The following is a 17,263-nucleotide window of genomic DNA, read 5'->3' as shown; positions in this document are numbered from 1 at the left end:
TAAGATCAACATTTGTTTCCAACCTGGGTAACAGCAGTCCAGTTTTTGTGTTCAAATAGTTTTACATTCAGATACCCATGTAGGGGACATAGGAGTACTTTTGTCTGAGAAAATATAGTTTGCTGTATGGGGGTTCAGGGGTAACCCCTAAGAGAACATTTAGAAAATGTAAAAGTCTGAATGGACCATTTTTATATTTTCCTAAAGTGAGAATCTAATAACAATAATCTAACAATTTACATCTTAAAAATACTGTTTGCTGAAGTTAAGTAGAAATGGGCTGACTATGAAATAATGGGAACGCTCTCCCCAGAAGCAGAGAACTCTGCTATCCAAGCTAGCGAATCATTTTTATTCATTATAACTAAGAATCAGAGATGATGATATCTCTGATTAATTTTCACAAAAATAAAACAAAAAAAACGTTTGTCATGAAAGGCACGTAACATGCTGATTAATAAAGCTAAATTTACACGAAAAAAGACATTAGTCTAAAAGGGTGACACGTGAACATGTCCTGCCACAAACCTGCTTTAGCTGAGTTGTCCGAGTTATTTATCAAACAGATGAAGATAGTTTTACTTGGCTTAGTTCTCATTTTCTGCAGTGTGTTAGCAAAAGATGCCTATCTCCATTTACATTGCTGCTCACCGTGTCTCCGCTGCTGGAACTCTATGTAGCCTTACCAGGCTTTATGCGATGCCTCGTGTATATCGCGAGGGAGAGGCAACATGCACAGAGCAGGAAATGAAGCGTGTTAGTATGGAGACAATATGATGCCTTATATATTTGCAAAAAAAAAAAAAGTATTGCAAAAGACAAAGCTGTGCTTAATTGCAAAAAACTTTGTATGTTAAAAACGAAACCCAAGAATTGAGATCTTTTTTTTTTTTTTTTAAATAGAAGCTTATAAAAAACCTAGTTAAGATGAAAATAGCAGACTGTAACATCAAACCACACATGCCAGTGATATTAGATAAACATCTACATGAAGCACAAATGCACTGTAACCAAGGTTTGCACCCTAAAAATTAGCTTTTTTTTCAGCTTTTAACATTAAGTGATATTATTCTTGGTTAGAAATGAGAGAAAACGAGACAAACATTAAATCACAGTGACATTTTTCTGCTGATCCGTCCGCTTGTTTTGAAGTTAGCAGTCATCATGGTGCATGTAAACTGCTCATGCTCCTTGACCTTGTGAATAAGCTACACCCCACGTGATGACGTCAGACACGAAACTCTGCCCCATGTCAAAACAGTGCCACATAGTGAAGTGCAAAGGGAAAGAGGTACCGCAAACATTAAAAGGAGCATCGCAGGGGCCTGGGTAGCTCAGCGAGTAAAGACGGTGACTACCACCCCTGGAGTCGCAAGTTCGATTCCAAGGTGTGCTGAGTGACTCCAGTCAGGTCTCCTAAGCAACCAAATTGGCCCGGTAGCTAGGGAGGGTAGAGTCACATGGGGTAACCTCCTCGTGGTTGCGATTAGTGGTTCTCGCTCTCACTGTGGTGTGTGGTAAGTTGTGCGTAGATCATGGAGAGTAGCATGAGCCTCCCGTGCTGTGAGTCTCCGCGGTGTCATGCACAATGAGCCATGTGATAAGATGCACAGATTGACTGTCTCAGACGTGGAGGCAACTGAGACTTGTCCTCCACCACCCGAATAAAGGTAAGTAACCGCACCACCACGAGGACCTACAAACTGGGGAGAAAAGGGGATACAAAATACATTAAAAAAAGGAGCATCACAAAGAAAAAAATATTTTCCGCAAAGTGAAACAAGAAAAAGATGTATGCCAAAAGTCTGTTGCAGATTAAAAAAAGAGATCTCAATTCTTGGGTTTCATTTACAACATACATTGTTTTTTGCAACTAAACACTACTTTGTTTTTTCGCAAATATATAAGGCATCATATTGACTCCATATGTTCGGCGCTTGAGAAAAAGATGATATAGCGCTGATCGCCTCTGAGTGCTTGTGGTGTGTATAGCTCCGTTGTTTTGACACACTGCTCACTAAAACTGTAGACACATTAAGATAGGACAACCGTTGTCATATCTCGCCATCCGGATGGATCCAAGCTGCGGTCAGATAATTTGTGACTGCTGGTCTTTAGTGAATATGTGAGTTCTTGTTTATAAGAATACGGTTGTGAAAGTGTGTGTGCTCTAAGCGTGGGAACTGCTGGCCTTAGACTAAACTACGCCTGAGGTGTGTGTGTGTGTGTGTGTGTGTGTGTGTGTATTCAATGAAAATGGGACAGTCGTCCTCTCTGTGTGAGTGTGTGGATGGTTTTCTTAGCTATTGTTTGGTGACAAAACCTCCCTTTTTCACGATTAATAGAAACATGCTTTTTTTTTTATTCTAAAAATGAATGTTTTCTTTCATGGTAGAGGTTTCATATAGGGATAGTAATTATAAATAACTTTATATGTGTGTGGGTTACGCAACAGGAGAACAGGGCAACATGTGATGATCATTACTGATCATGTGACAGACAGTTTGTCTGTGGATTTGTTTTGTGTTTGTTTGTTTTTTCCAAGAAAAAAAAAATATATAACAATATTCCTGTGTTTGTGTTTTATGTTGTGCAAGATTTGTGGCCTGCCAATTATCGGATTTCAAATGGCAGATGCCGATATCTACATAGTATGGCCGAAATTACGCCGATAAATATTTTTCATATTAACTACAATTTAACTATAGCAAATGAGACATGAAGTGTTGAAAATAAATGGATGCTTATTTAACACAATATTTAGTCAAAATTCTCATCCAGAATCTGAATGTGAATAAAAACATATTTGTCGATTAATCGGAAATTTGGCAATGTCGATGATTTCAAAATGTCAAAACAGAAATCAAAAATTTTGGTCAAATTTTATTTTATTTTTATATTTATAAAAAATTTATAAAATTTGTATGTAAATTACGAAATATCTGCAGATTAATGGGATATCAGCTGATGTTGCTAATCTCAAAATGTCAACACATTATTTTATGGAATAAAACACATATATCTTCTGGGTTCAATACAAGTTAAGATCAGTCAAAAGCATTTGTGGCATAATGCTGATTACAAAAAATAAAATAAAATTAGACTTGCCCCTTGTTTGTTAAAAAATATTGTTCCCACTTACCACCACGAGTTCGCAAGTTCGAATCCCAGGGCATGCTGAGTGACTCCAGCCAGGTCTCCTAAGCAACCAAATTGGCCTGGTTGCTAGGGAGGGAGGGTAGAGTCACATGGGGTAACCTCCTCGTGGTCGCTCTCGGTGGGGCGCATAGTGAGTTGTGCGTGGATGGCGTGAAGCCACCACATGCACTATGTCTCCGCGGTAACGCGTTCAACAAGCCACGTGATAAAATGCGCGGGTTGACGGTCTCAGATGCGGAGGCAACTGAGATTCGTCCTCCGCCACCCGGATTGAGGCGAGTCACTACGCCACCAAGAGGATTTAGAGCGCATTGGGAATTGGGCATTCCAAATTGGGGAGAAAAAGGGGAGAAAAAAAGAAAAAGAAAAAAGAAAAGAAAAGTGAATGTGGCCAATCCATAAACATTAAAATACACAAATTAAAATAACATTAATACACACTGTTTTATATATATATATATATATATATATTACACCCTGTAATCCAAATACAGGGTTGTAATATTGGTTATATCTTTACACAGAGAAGGTTAGTGAGTGATTTTATCACACTAAAAATATGTTAACATGTATAATATTTAGGTCTCATGGCTATACTTTTTCCTTCTTTTTCAAAATTAGGCTACTTCTTGTGAAAATCAACATTATGCCACAAATGCTGTTAATTGAGCTTAATTTGTATTGAACCAGGAATGTTACTTTAAGATTATCGGCCAAAAACCAATTAAATGGTCAATGTCAATAATATTAAAATGAAAAGGCTGTCATCACCACAACTTTGCTGGGCTTTATTTGTTTTTGTACGTTTAAGAGCAAGTTTATGTTTTAATATTTTTGTGTGGGCGGCCGTGCCATGTATTAATTGGTGTGTGTGGCAGTAATGTGGGCGGCAGCTTTCGGCAAGTGGGTTAGGAGCTAATTTGATGCTGACAAATTCTCGGCTTCCACCGCTGTGTGTTGGCTCGGCGCACTCAGCCGAAGGAATTAAGCAGCCAGCTTTTTATAGACCTTCCGTCGTGCTTTGTGTCTCGCTCTCTCATTCGCTAAGAGGGGAAGTCCGTGTGGTGGTAGCCAGGGCTTTCTCAGATTTAGCACAGGGATTAAAAACACTGAAAAAGTAGTTGGCAATAAAAGCATAGAAGGAGGAGACAAGAGAGATAGAGAAAGAGAGAGAGAGGGAAGGTGGGAATGAACAAGGGAGGCAGGATTGTAAACGGCAGCTTTTGCACAAGCGAGTGAGATATCAGCACACAGCTGGCTTTTCAGACAGACTGAAAGCGAAAGAGAAAGAAGAGTTTCTAGGTGAGGTGTGTCTGCTGTGTTGTGGTTGGAGGTTGTGTGGTTATTGTGTATGTGTTTGAGAGAGGACACACTCTGAGTGGACGTCCAGGTGTTCCCCTGCAGCATTTCTCAACGCTTCAGGGAAATCTGGCTCATCTGTTGTCCTGAAACAGACTGCTCAGGTTCTGTGTGCAGGTGTGTGATCTATTTCTAAATGTATTCACATGTTGACTTCTTTTCTTCTTCTGTTTTTATAAGAACTGAAAGTCTTCTAGGCTAGAATACTTTGAGATTTTTAGTGTTGCACCGATTGGTCAGCTGTTCGCTTGTCTTGTACGATTGGCCAGCTTGTGTATTTTTGAATGTTTTGTACAGTTGGTCAGTTGTACGTGTGTGTGTGTGTGTGTGTGTGTGTATATATATATATATATATATATATATATATATATATATACACACACACACTACCAGTCAAAATGTTTGAAACACTTACTCATTCTTTATTATAATTTATTTTCACATTTTAGAATAATAGTAAAGTCATGAAAACTATGAACCAACATAAATGGAACTATGGGAATTATGTTGTGACTAAACAAAATCCAAAATAAATCATAACTGTGTTATATTTTAGCATCTTCAAAGTAGTCACCCTTTGCCTAGAATTTGCAGACATGTACTCTTGACATTTTCTCAACCAACTTCTTGAGGTATCACCCTGGGATGCTTTTTAAACAGTATTGAAGGAGTTCCCATCTATGTTGGGTACATATTGGCTGCTTTTCTTTATTGTTTGGTCCAAGTCATATTTTTTTTAAATTACATTTTAGTTTTGTAATTAAATAAATTAATATGGTGGCACAATTATATTTTTGTCTACAAAACTAATTTCAAACATTTAAGCATACGCCTTCAGATCAAAAGATTTTTAAGATCATGAAAAACATTTCAGTCGTGTTTCAAAACTTTTGACCGGTAGTATGTGTGTGTGTGTGTGTGTGTGTGTGTGTGTGTGTGTGTGTGTGTGTGTATATATATATATATATATATATATAATACACACACACACATTAGCCTACCTGATTGGCCAGCTATACGTTTACATTAATAAAAGCATTGCACAGTTGGTCAGCTTTATTTTCTACTTATTATTATTCTACTTATAACTTATTTTTTTACATGATTTACTGGCTTTACATTGGTATCTTTGAATGTGTTGTTTGATTGGCCATTTTAATATATTCATCTGTATTTATTGAAAATGTTGTCTAATTGGCCAGCTTTACATGTCTCTTTGCTCTTTTTTTAAAGTTTTGTGCAATTAACCAGCTTTACAAATTTATTTGAAATTTTGAAATTGTAGTGCGTTAGGCTAGCCTTACAGATTTATTGGTATTTTTTTAACGTTTTTGCGCAATTGGCTAGCTTAAATGTTGCCTGATTGGCCAGCTTTATGAATTAATTTGTTTATTTATTTTTTTATGTAGTGCAATTGGCTAGTAATGTATGTTTTTTTTTAAATTTTGTGTGATTGGCTAGCTTTATGTTTGTATTCATAAAAGTGTTGCCTGATTGTATGTACTGGGGGCCAAAAATGTTGAATAATGTACAGATTTTGCTTTTTCAGAAGGAAATTGGTACTTTAATTCACCAAAATGGCATTCAACTGATCACAAAGTATAGTCAGGACATTACTGATGTAGAAAACAGCACCATCACTATTTGAAAGAAGTCATTTTTGACCAAATCTAGACAGGCCCCATTTCCAGCAGCCATCACTCCAACACCTTATCCTTGAGTAATCACGATAAATTGCTAATTTGGTACTAGAAAATCACTTGCCATTATATCAAACAGTTGAAAGCTATTTGGTTTGTTAAATGAAGCTTAACGTTGTCTTTGTGTTTGTTTTTGAGTTGCCACAGTATGCAATAGACTGGCATGTCTTAAGGTCAATATTAGGTCAAAAATGGCAAAAAAAATATAGTAGAGGTACACCGATATATTAGTTTTACAGATTAAATGGTGCTGATAGTTGCTTTTTGGAACTATTGTTATCAACAAAAATCTATGGCGATAGTTTCCAATAGTTTTTTCATCATTTAAATTTTTTTTAAATAAGAGTCCACGGTGTGTTTTGGGCTTTGTAAGGGGGTTCAGTGGAAAGGAGGAGGCGAGAACCGGCTAACAACTTAATAATTTATTAACCAAAAACCCAACCAAAAACACACAACTAAAAACACAGCACAGCTGTCTGTAATTCTCTCTCTCCCGAACTGTCGTCCCCGGCCGCCTTTGTCCCTCGCGCACCCCATCAGGCTGATTGGGGACCGGGTGTGTCTCATTCCAGCCCGGCCCCGCCCTCCTCAGCTCTACACTCCTCCCGGCGTTGCCTCAGGCCGGGGAGCCCCCGGCATGACGTACATCCCCCCCCACCCTTCCTCTCCGGGTGGGGGTGGGGGGGCGTGCCTTATGCCCCGACTGCCGGCGGGTCCTCCCCGCCTTCCTCGACCTGGGAGGAGACAGGAGGGGAAAAAAAACAACACAAAATGGCGAGGGAAAGGCCAACACGGAGCGGCAGAGAGAGAGAGAGAGGAGAGAGAGAAAAAGAAACTCACCGGTTCTCTGATGCGCCGTCGCATGGTCCTCGATCACTACTCCACCCTCTCAGGCGGACTGCAGCCGCTCTTTCCCGGGCGGACCGGAGTCAGACCTCCGACCCCCAGCGGACAGAACTCCCTTCTGCGTTCCCGGCGTCCCGTGGGGACTCTCCTCTGCCCCTGGCAGCGGCCCTACCACTCCAGGCGGTCGGGGAGTCGCTTCCCTCCTCCCCCCGTGGACGGCGGTCTTCTCTCGACCCCTCTGCGTTCCCGGGGGACGGCAGGGCACTCCTCCGCCCCTGGCAGCGGCTCCCTCGCTCCAGGCGGTCGGGGAGTCCCGTCCCCACTCGCCTCGCGGACGGTGGCCGTTCCCCACGTCCGGGTAGTCGGGCCACTCCGTGCCCCGTCGGACGGCAGCGGCGCTCCCCTGGGTGGACGGCAGTGTCGAGGACTCTGCGACGGGAATCCCTCCTCCTTCCCGGGTTTCGGCACCAGTGTAAGGGGGTTCAGTGGAAAGGAGGAGGCGAGAACTGGCTAACAACTTAAATAATAATTTATTAACCAAAAACCCAACCAAAAACACACAACTAAAAACACAGCACAGCTGTCTGTAATTCTCTCTCTCCCGAACTGTCGTCCCTGGCCGCCTTTATCCCTCGCGCGCCCCATCAGGCTGATTGGGGACCGGGTGTGTCTCATTCCAGCCCGGCCCCGCCCTCCTCAGCTCTACAGGCTTGTTTACACTTAAAAGTCCCACGTTATGCACCAAATCTTAATTTTTCTGGTTATTTTGGGGATTTTGGTTGAACATTTAAATTGATCTGGTATTTTATTCATTTAGGACTCTTTGTCTGTGTCCATCATAGTAAGGAAAATAAGACATGTTTTTGACATTATATGAATCAGTTTTAAAAACTATTGACTGATTAATCGGTTATCGGCATTTACACCGCCTTAGTTATCGGTATTGGCAAAATCCACTATCGGTCGACCTCTAATATATTGCTAGATTGGCCAGCTTTACGTTTGCAATTTTGAAAGCAATGCACAATTAGTCTGCTTGTAAGTTTGAATTTTTAGAAGTCTTGTCCAGTTGGCCAGTTTTCCTTTCATATTTTTTAATTGTTATACTTTTTAACCACTAGTCAGTAGAGTTGTACAATCACTTCCATATTTTTAAAAGTGTTTTTATTTTTTTAATGTGTTGCATGATTGGCCAGAAGAACATTCGATTTTTATAAAAGTGTTGCATGATTGTGGCAGTGTATTTATTGTGAATGTCAGTCAAGATGTTGTGATTACTGTAGGTCAGCTTATGGTTGATTAGCACTGCAAGGTCATCAATCTCTCCTGTCTGGTCTTATGGTTAAGAGTCTTAATAAGACGGCCTACTTTACCACTGATCAGTGCCTGTATAACGCTCTTTTTCTTTTTTTCTTTTTTTTTTACTGTATTTTTGTGAATACCACATCAGTTTTTCTCATTTTCCAGACTCATGATAACCTTTAGCGGTTAGGAATTTCACCTCGGTCAGATTTGAAGTTTTCGAGGGGGTCGCAGGGGGTGATTCTTACGTTCTTTGGGCAGGCAGGGTTGCAGCCCTCTCTCCTCTCCTGCCCCCTGTGGGCTGCATAACTGATGAATTGGGTGGAGAGAATCCACCCAGAATGGATGAGCCCACAGCGGTTATGTAACAGGCAGAGTCAGGCATGGAGGTAATGCTAAACACACACAGACACAGACACACACACAAACATACACACACACACAAGGAACGAACCTGGCTTGACAGTTCTGCTTTACGTTAACACTAGAAAGACAAATTACCCCCATTAGCGGGTGAGAGTATTGTTAACACTGTCGCAAGACATTTCACGCATGTGTGAATGTTTGTGAGTACAAGAGATTGTTTATGGACTGGGAGGTCGATGGCGATGTATTCTGATGGGCCGTAGCCAAAGCAGTGAGACAGATTTATTTAATATCATCATATGGATAAATCAGAGGCAGAAACAGAGTGCAGACAGACAGAGAGAGAGACAGAGCTCTGAGCATGAATAAAGTTAATCAAGTAGTATTTGTTTGAGAGGAAGACAGAGAGACAAAAAGAACATTTTCAGAGAGAAAACATATACCTTAGCCTTTAGAAATATGATCTGGTCACATGCATATCTGACTGCCTCCAAAACATTTTTGACCTTGTTCACACCTGTATTTAGCGCTGCTTGTGATCGGATCTTGCAAGATGGAGCGTAATACTAGGTGCACAGGGCTAATAAAACTGAGAAATTGAAAAAGAAGTATAGAAAATGGAGAGAGAGAGAGAGAGAGAGAGAGAGAGAGAGAGAGAGAGAGAGAGAGAGAGAGAGAAACTGATACAATGAGGGCACAGAAGAGAGAAAAATAATGTGAAATGAAAAGATGGAGGTAAAGATGGAGAACAGTTTTTGTAGATTTTCTGTATCGCTTGTCTCACAGTGTGTTTTGCTGCTTTAGATTATATAATGCTGCCTCCTGCCAGGCTGTAATCGGCACTGGAAAACACAGAAAACAGCTCACACACATATACAAGACTAAGGCCCCTGCACACTTCCTACCAAACTGAAGAGCGAATGGGTGCGATGTCATTTAGTGACATCACAAAATTTCGCCAAAACGAAAAACTTTGTACCGACTGCTAAACACCTTCTTACTGCCATTGGTCCATGTCATCAGTAGGTGTGACCTGGAACTCCACCTACTTTGAGGCTGACCGATAATTCCCTTTCAGTTAGTTAAGATCAGTCAACACGAACACACCGGCGTGCAGAGTTATTAGCGAGCTGGTGTAAACTTACCTAAATCGGTACAATCATTTGTGTAGAGACATTTTCCAAAAACATTAGGGATGGAACGATACCATTTTTTCTCTTCCGATACCTGAAATGTGAGCGCAGCATAGTTCTAGCGGGAAGACTAGCAGCTGTACATCATCGCACCATTAGCTAGGTAACTCCTAGCCAATCACATGTAAACCATTGCTTTATAAGTCTGCTCACAATCTATCACATTGCTGCTTCAGTGTGCTAACACGGCAACCTCCACCACCCCACCACCACCAGTTGAGTCCCGTCCTGTACGGGGGTAGGCTCCTCGCCCCTGCCTCTATCTGTGGCAGGATATGACGTTTCTGAGTACAACTTCTTCGGACCGCCAGACGGGGCTTACGCCAAAGAGAGACGTTACATTTCTGCTTTATATTCATCAAATAAATGTCATCTTAAATTTCACTCAAATCTGTGAGTCTTCCTGATCGGCCGATACCGATCCCGATCCGATACCAGTGTTGTTTTTTTCTTAATGAGTTTAGACCATCTATAATTCACTGTGGAACTGATTGGTACTCTTTGTGTGAATAAACAAAAACCTCTAACAATACATTATTTCATTATAAAATAGGAAAAACAAAAAGACAACTACATAAGAGCATGTGCAAACTTTATGTTTAACTAGTCTGCAGGATGCAGAAGCAAAAATAACAGTAATTCCAGTGAAAGTCTTCAGTAGAAAAGAAGTCAGTTCTCTTTACACATTTTAACTTGTATCTGGACTTGTAAATGATTTCAGATCTCTCTCTATTTATTTATTTATTTCATTTTAGTTTTATTAGTATATCTATTCATTTTTCAATCATACAGTAATTTTTGTCCGGTGCCATTCTCAATACATGTTATAGTCGGACCGAACTATTGGTCATCTACATCTGAGATGGAGTTTGTGTGGAGCGACCACATATTGCGCTGAGCAGCGCATCACAAGCCTCTTTGCGTGTTTATGTGTATGTGTCAGCAGAGCGGCGCTTGTTCAGTAAAGCGTGGTGCCAGAGACTACTTAGCTGTGCATGTTGACAATTCTGTAAGAGCTGTGAGAGCCTGTATAAAATGCACAAATTATATGGACTACTTTAATGGTGATTTGAAGGTTATTTATGTCATTCTTTGAGCTTGACAGTAACGTCATTGACCAACATGTGGTATCGGATTTGGATAGGGCTTATCAGCCCGATACCCGATCTGGGTAAAAACGTCAGTATTGGACCCGATACCAATCCAGGTATCGGATCAGTTCCATCCCTAAAAAACATGTCATGTGATTTATTGTTTAATTAGCCTACAAAAACAAAATCAAAATCTACTCAAATTCTCTTAAGTGCCCATTCACTCTTTTGTTTTTTTATATGCTGCTTCACTCATGTGCCATCTGCAGCCCAAAAGCGTCATTCCACACATCGGCTGAAAATAAGATATACAGTATATCATAATTCTTTTGTCTGTATTCTACTCATTAATACTCAGTGGTATCAGTGTCATCATAAATTACAATAGTAGAGTGTAATCAGCACCTATTATGGCTGTGTATAGCATGTTAGTGCCATAAAAGCACAAGGTAAACATTACAAATTACACTGTCTACTGCATAAACTTAACTGTATAAGGCTTATTACTTTAAATCATCATCGAGGGGTTAAAACAGTGTATTCATGTGTATTCTACTCTTAGAATGAGACATGAAGGCATTGATAACACATTTTAATGATGTAGTTTTCAGCGGCCTCATATTTACTGTAAATGTAGGCCTTAATGCCTTGCACAGCAGCGTGGCGGGTGTCTGTGGTGAATTTTTCATATTTCAGTTGTAAGATTTATTTTTTTAACTTGCTCTGCCTCTGAAACAACTTTCTTTTTCAGCTGATGTCACAAATCCCTCCTATGGTGCTAACCCTATCCCTCCCCTCCAACCACCTGGCTGTATTCTGGAATGTAACGCCCACTTTTCACAATCCAGTCAATTCACTAATGATAAAATCTAGTCCTGCCCTACATTTTTCTTCATTAAATATACAGTTTAACTCAGAAATATGTCACATTGCAGAAGAAAAGTGAATCGAGAAAGGCGTTTCATGTGAACTTAAATGTAATTAATTTAGCTAGATGCAAATGCTTATAAGCAAAACGCAAACTATGTGGAACAAAAGGGTTTATTAGTAATTAGTAATTTATTAGTGATTAATATTCTAATGTATACTATCTTAACATATGTATTGAAAATATGTACTTTTCCAACACCAGCAAAGTAAGATTGTCCAACTTTGCATTTTTATTTTTTGTAGGGTTGAACAATTGGTATTTTTTTTAATTGTTATCCAATTTACCAGCTTTACGCTTGTATTTTTGCAAATGTTGCTGGATTGACCAGCTTTACAGTATGTGTTTCTCTGTTCTTTTTAAAGTGTTGCACGATTGGATGGCTTTACATATTTAATTTACATGTTTTTGAAACCACCTTACATTATTCCTCATTGAATATCCTGATGGGTCACATTACAGAAGTAAAATGTGTCACAAAAGACATTTCATGTTGACTTTAAGGTAATGAATTTAGCTAGATGCTAATGCTTATAAGCAAAACGCAACGATGCAGTTTTAATTGTAATTAGTAATTTATTAGTGATTAATATATATTAATATACTCTTTTAACATGCTTATTGAAAAGTATATTCTTTCCCATCACCAGCGAAGAAAGATTAGCCAGTATACAGTTTGTATTTTTTAAAATGTTGCCTGATTGGCTAGCTTCATGTACGTTTCGTATGTTTAAAGTGCAGCACGGTTGACGATTTTAAATGTATTTAAAAACCATTGTAAAATTTTGTCTGATTGGCCAGTTTTACATTTGCAGTTTTAAAATCATGCAAAAAATTTTTGCACAGTATAAATGTTTTTTTTTTTTTTTTTTTTTTTTTTTTTTCATTTTTCCTCATAGAACATCCTGATGGGTCACATTATGGAAGTAAAATGGGTCGTGAAATGCATTTCATTTTGACTTTAAGATAACGAATTTTGCTAGATGCTAATGCTTATCACCAAAATGCAAACTATGTACAACCAAGGGATAAGGGTCCATCAAGATGCAGTTTTATATTTAATTATTATATAATGCATACCAATATATACTAAAATAAAATATCTACATATTGAAAAGTAAGTACTTTGCCATGACCAGCAAAATACGTATGTGCAAAGTAAGTTATGCAAAATGAGGACATTGTCAAAAACATAAAGTGAATTTATGTGATCAAGTTCCTCGTGTATTATATGTTAAACCAAAAATAAATAAATAAATAAATAAATCACATGATTACATTCCATAACATTCCATTTTTTATTTTATTTTTTTTATTTTTTTTATTATTAAAATTGTGGTTTGACCAAAACACAGGTGTCCTCATTAGAGCAGTGTCAGGAGACAACAGGAACTGAACCCAGGTCAGTATGAAGGTGATGATAGTGTGTACAGCTCTGGGGATTCTCTGAATCACAGGATAGATGAAACTTCAGATGAACTTGCCAGATGGACTCTTGCTTATTCACAAACAGACAGGAAGAGCCCAGAGGGGCAGAGAAACACCTGTCACTTTTCTCCTGAGGCACACACTTAAACACTTTTACAGGAAGTCAGATTATTAGCATTCTTTACTATTTTAACCAAGAGGCAAACAACAATATTACTATTGCTCCTACATGCAATTTCCCATACTTTTTTTTTAAATTATCTTTCCATTTTTTTGGTCCTCTATAAGCTTCATACTTAAAAAAAAAAAAAAAAAAAAAAAAAAAAAACACATTTGCACTGTACATAACAGATTCGTATTTGCACTGTACATAACAGATTTGTATTTGCACTGTACATAACAGATTCGTATTTGCACTGTACATAACAGATTGTATTAGATTTGCACTACCCATGTGTATGTGTGTGTCTGTGTGTGTCTGTATGTATGTGTTTAATTAGTTTTATTTTGTATTATTATCTATGTCTTGCTGCTGTTTTGTATTGTTTTTGTATTGTTGTACACTGGAAGCTCCTGTCACCAAGACAAATTCCTAAGCTTATGTGTAAGCATACTTGGCAATAAAGCTGATTCTGATTCTGATTCTGAAGAAATTTAACATGAAAGTTTAGATATTGGTCATTTTAATTCTAACCACTGGTAGCGTCTTGTTATATAGAATTTTAATTGATCTTGTCTACCAGTCTATTTATTTATTGAACTATAGTGCATATTACAGTCTTTTTTTCTCTTTTTCAACTCAAAGTGTTTAAATTAAATTATATTTATAAAAGTTGTTATCCCAAATATAGAAATATAGACTTTATCTATATTTTTGAACTTTTCAAACTAGCATTTTATTTAAAACTTCAACGCTGCGGTTTTTGCTGTCTTGCACTATTTTCCTTCAACTACTTTGAAACATATGAGCTAATCAAATAATTTGGCTATGGGCATGCTAGCTACACACAGTGGCATAGACAAGGGTGGGCTGGAAATTAGACAGAGGCCAAATTAGACCATTCTTTCAAATTAGACAGTTCTTTCAGAAGTGTGAAAGAACTGTTTGAATGCTCCACTCTGTTGTTAAGAAAAATTTGGTGTATAAAAAATGTGCTAAGATGTGGCTCATCCTGGCTATGCCTTGACTATGCTGCTACAACCAGCATCTTAAAATGGTCACAATGGTTTTCATATAAATATTGCCTTTAAGAAATTTTTGCATAAATTACTTACTGTATCTTAGCTTTGTCTGCATATCAAACTGATTACTTCCCTTTTCTAGCATTTCGGTATTTCATAACATATGAAATCCAGGTGATCCAGCTGCACTTAAGACAGTGAGTTGATTCATTACATGAATGAATGCTAAAGTCACATCCTAATGAGCTCTGAGGGATTAGCATGTTCTCCCAAAACATGACTCATGTTGAATCCCCTCACTGTGCCCTCAGTTGCTCTATAACACACGGTGTTCCCTGCCATTTTAGCGCTCTTGGAATGCCGTGTTATAATTCCCCTGCTGTTGACTTGCCTAAATCTATTTAGCAGGGAAATCACAAATTCCCATTCACATTAGTGGTCGTTTGTGTGGGCTGGCATCATCGATGGGCACTATGTGGAGAGATGAATGTATTTTATGAGGGAGGAGGTGTTGGATGTGAACCTTAACACTAACCCTCACTTGCTTTGTTTATACAGATTTGAATATAGAGCCAAAATGGAAACAATACTTTAGGAGCAACTCTCCTGAATTACCAGGAATTTTCTGAAGGCAAAATTCTCGAGAATTTGGGAGCATGTGTTTGCAGTTCATGACTAAAATACTGTGGGTTATGTCAGTAATTTTTAAGGGGTGTAGCATCGCTGCTAAACAGAATGTCAGAACATTCTATAGGAAGATGCAGTGTTTGGAAAGCACTTCAAAACTGTAGCATGCCAAGCTTCAAGCTGGTCACAATTTGAACTGATTAAACAACAGTCAAGCTAGCTTTTTAGCTACAATACAAACTGCTAACAAAAAGTAGCTAACTATTAGATGGCTTTTTATGTACACTTCTAGCTTCTAACAAAAAGTAGATAACTACAGGCTAGCTTAGCTGCACTTCAAGCACTAACAAAGTAGCTAAGTATAAGCTAGCTTTTTAGCTACACTACAAGCTGTTAACAAAATATAGCTAACAACAAACTTTGTTTGTTTGGTCTACAATTCTTATATTTTTTTGTCTTGGATGTTGTCTGCCTTATTGTCTACGATAGACAAACACTTTTGGACATTGGTTCTGCAACACCAAAAACCGAACTTTAAATACCTCAATGCCGACCCGCTGAAAAAGAAGCTGACTACAGCAATGCCTGGCCACAGAAATGTAGCCGGAAAAGGGGAAGGAGAGCCGGCGTTCTCGTCAGACTTAGACGTCACGCAAATCGACCCCCGCTACCCAGCATTCTACTGGCAAATGTTCAGTCTCTAGACAACAAGATCTGCGAACTGAGAGAGCGGATCTCTTTCCAACGAGAGACGAGAGACTGCTGCATTATCTGCCTTACAGAAACTTGGATGACTGCGGAGATGACCAAAACAATATGGATATCCTAACCAGAAACCATGGATTGATAGCGATGTTTGTGCGTCACTTAATGCGCGGACCTCCGCTTTTAATTCCGGGAACGCGGATGAGCATAAAAAAGCCAGTTATGCCCTCTGGCAAAACTATCAGAGCAGCCAAACGCCAGTACAGGGACAAGAATGAAGGACAGTTCAACACTGACTCTAGAAGCATGTGGCAGGGAATTAATATCATCACAGACTTCAAAGGGAATAAAAACTCTGCCATGAACACCGCTGCCTCTCTCCTGGATGAGCTTAATACATTTTATGCTCGTTTTTAGGGAAATAACACCGCCCTCGCAAAGAGAGCTCTCACGGCCGAAGCTACAGAGGTTAGTTCACTCTCCATCACTGTAGCGGATGGGACCCGATCCTTCTGACGGGTGAATATCTGTAAAGCCACGGGTCCAGACGGTATTCCAGGCCACAGCATCAGAGCATGCGCGAACCAACTGGCTGGTGTTTTTACCTACATTTTCAACCTTTTCCTCTTCTTGTCTGTGGTCCCAACATGCTTTAAAATGTCCACCATTGTACGAAAGCAATCCAAAATCACTTGCTTAAATGACTGGTGTCCTGTTGCTCTGACCCTCATCATCAGCAAATGTTTTGAGAGAATAATCAGAGATTACATCTGCTCTGTGCTGCCTGCCTCACTGGACTCACTGCAGTTTGCTTACCGCAACAATCGCTCCACTGATGATGTCGTTGCACTTACCCTACACACTGCTCTCTCCCACCTGGAAAAAAGGAACACATATGTGAGAATGCTGTTTGTAGACTACAGCTCAGCATTCAACACCATAGTGCCCTCCAAGCTTGATGAGAAACTCCGGGCTCTGGGCTTAAACAGCTCACTGTGCAGCTGGATTCTGGACTTCCTGCCAAGCAGACGCCAGGTGGTTAGAATGGGCAGCAACATCTCCTCATCACTGACCCTCAACACTGGAGCCCCGTAGGGCTGTGTTCTCAGCCCACTCCTGTATTCCCTATACACACATGACTGTGGCAACACATAGCTCCAGTGCCATCATTAAGTTTGCTGATGATACGACGGTGGTAGGTCTGATCAATGACAATGATGAAACAGCCTACAGAGAGGAGGTGCACACTCTGACATGCTGGCGTCAGGACCACAAACTCTCCCTCAACGTCAGTAAGACCAAGGAGCTTGTGGTGGACTTCATGAGAAAAGACAGAGAACACAGCCCCATCGCCATCAATTGAGCACCAGTGGAGTG

General features: G+C 39.5%; 1 protein-coding gene across 2 annotated transcripts in view; it reads left to right on the top strand.

Annotated features, from left to right (window-relative positions):
- LOC127420851 (zinc finger protein 40-like) overlaps positions 1-17,263 on the top strand; it is an 88,637-nt gene that overhangs the window by 21,792 nt on the left and 49,582 nt on the right. The gene's annotated exons all lie outside the window — the stretch shown is intronic.

This window comes from Myxocyprinus asiaticus, chromosome 30, assembly GCF_019703515.2.
Source record: "Myxocyprinus asiaticus isolate MX2 ecotype Aquarium Trade chromosome 30, UBuf_Myxa_2, whole genome shotgun sequence".
NCBI classification, from domain to species: Eukaryota; Metazoa; Chordata; class Actinopteri; order Cypriniformes; family Catostomidae; genus Myxocyprinus; species Myxocyprinus asiaticus.
This window is presented reverse-complemented; position numbering and strand designations above follow the sequence as displayed.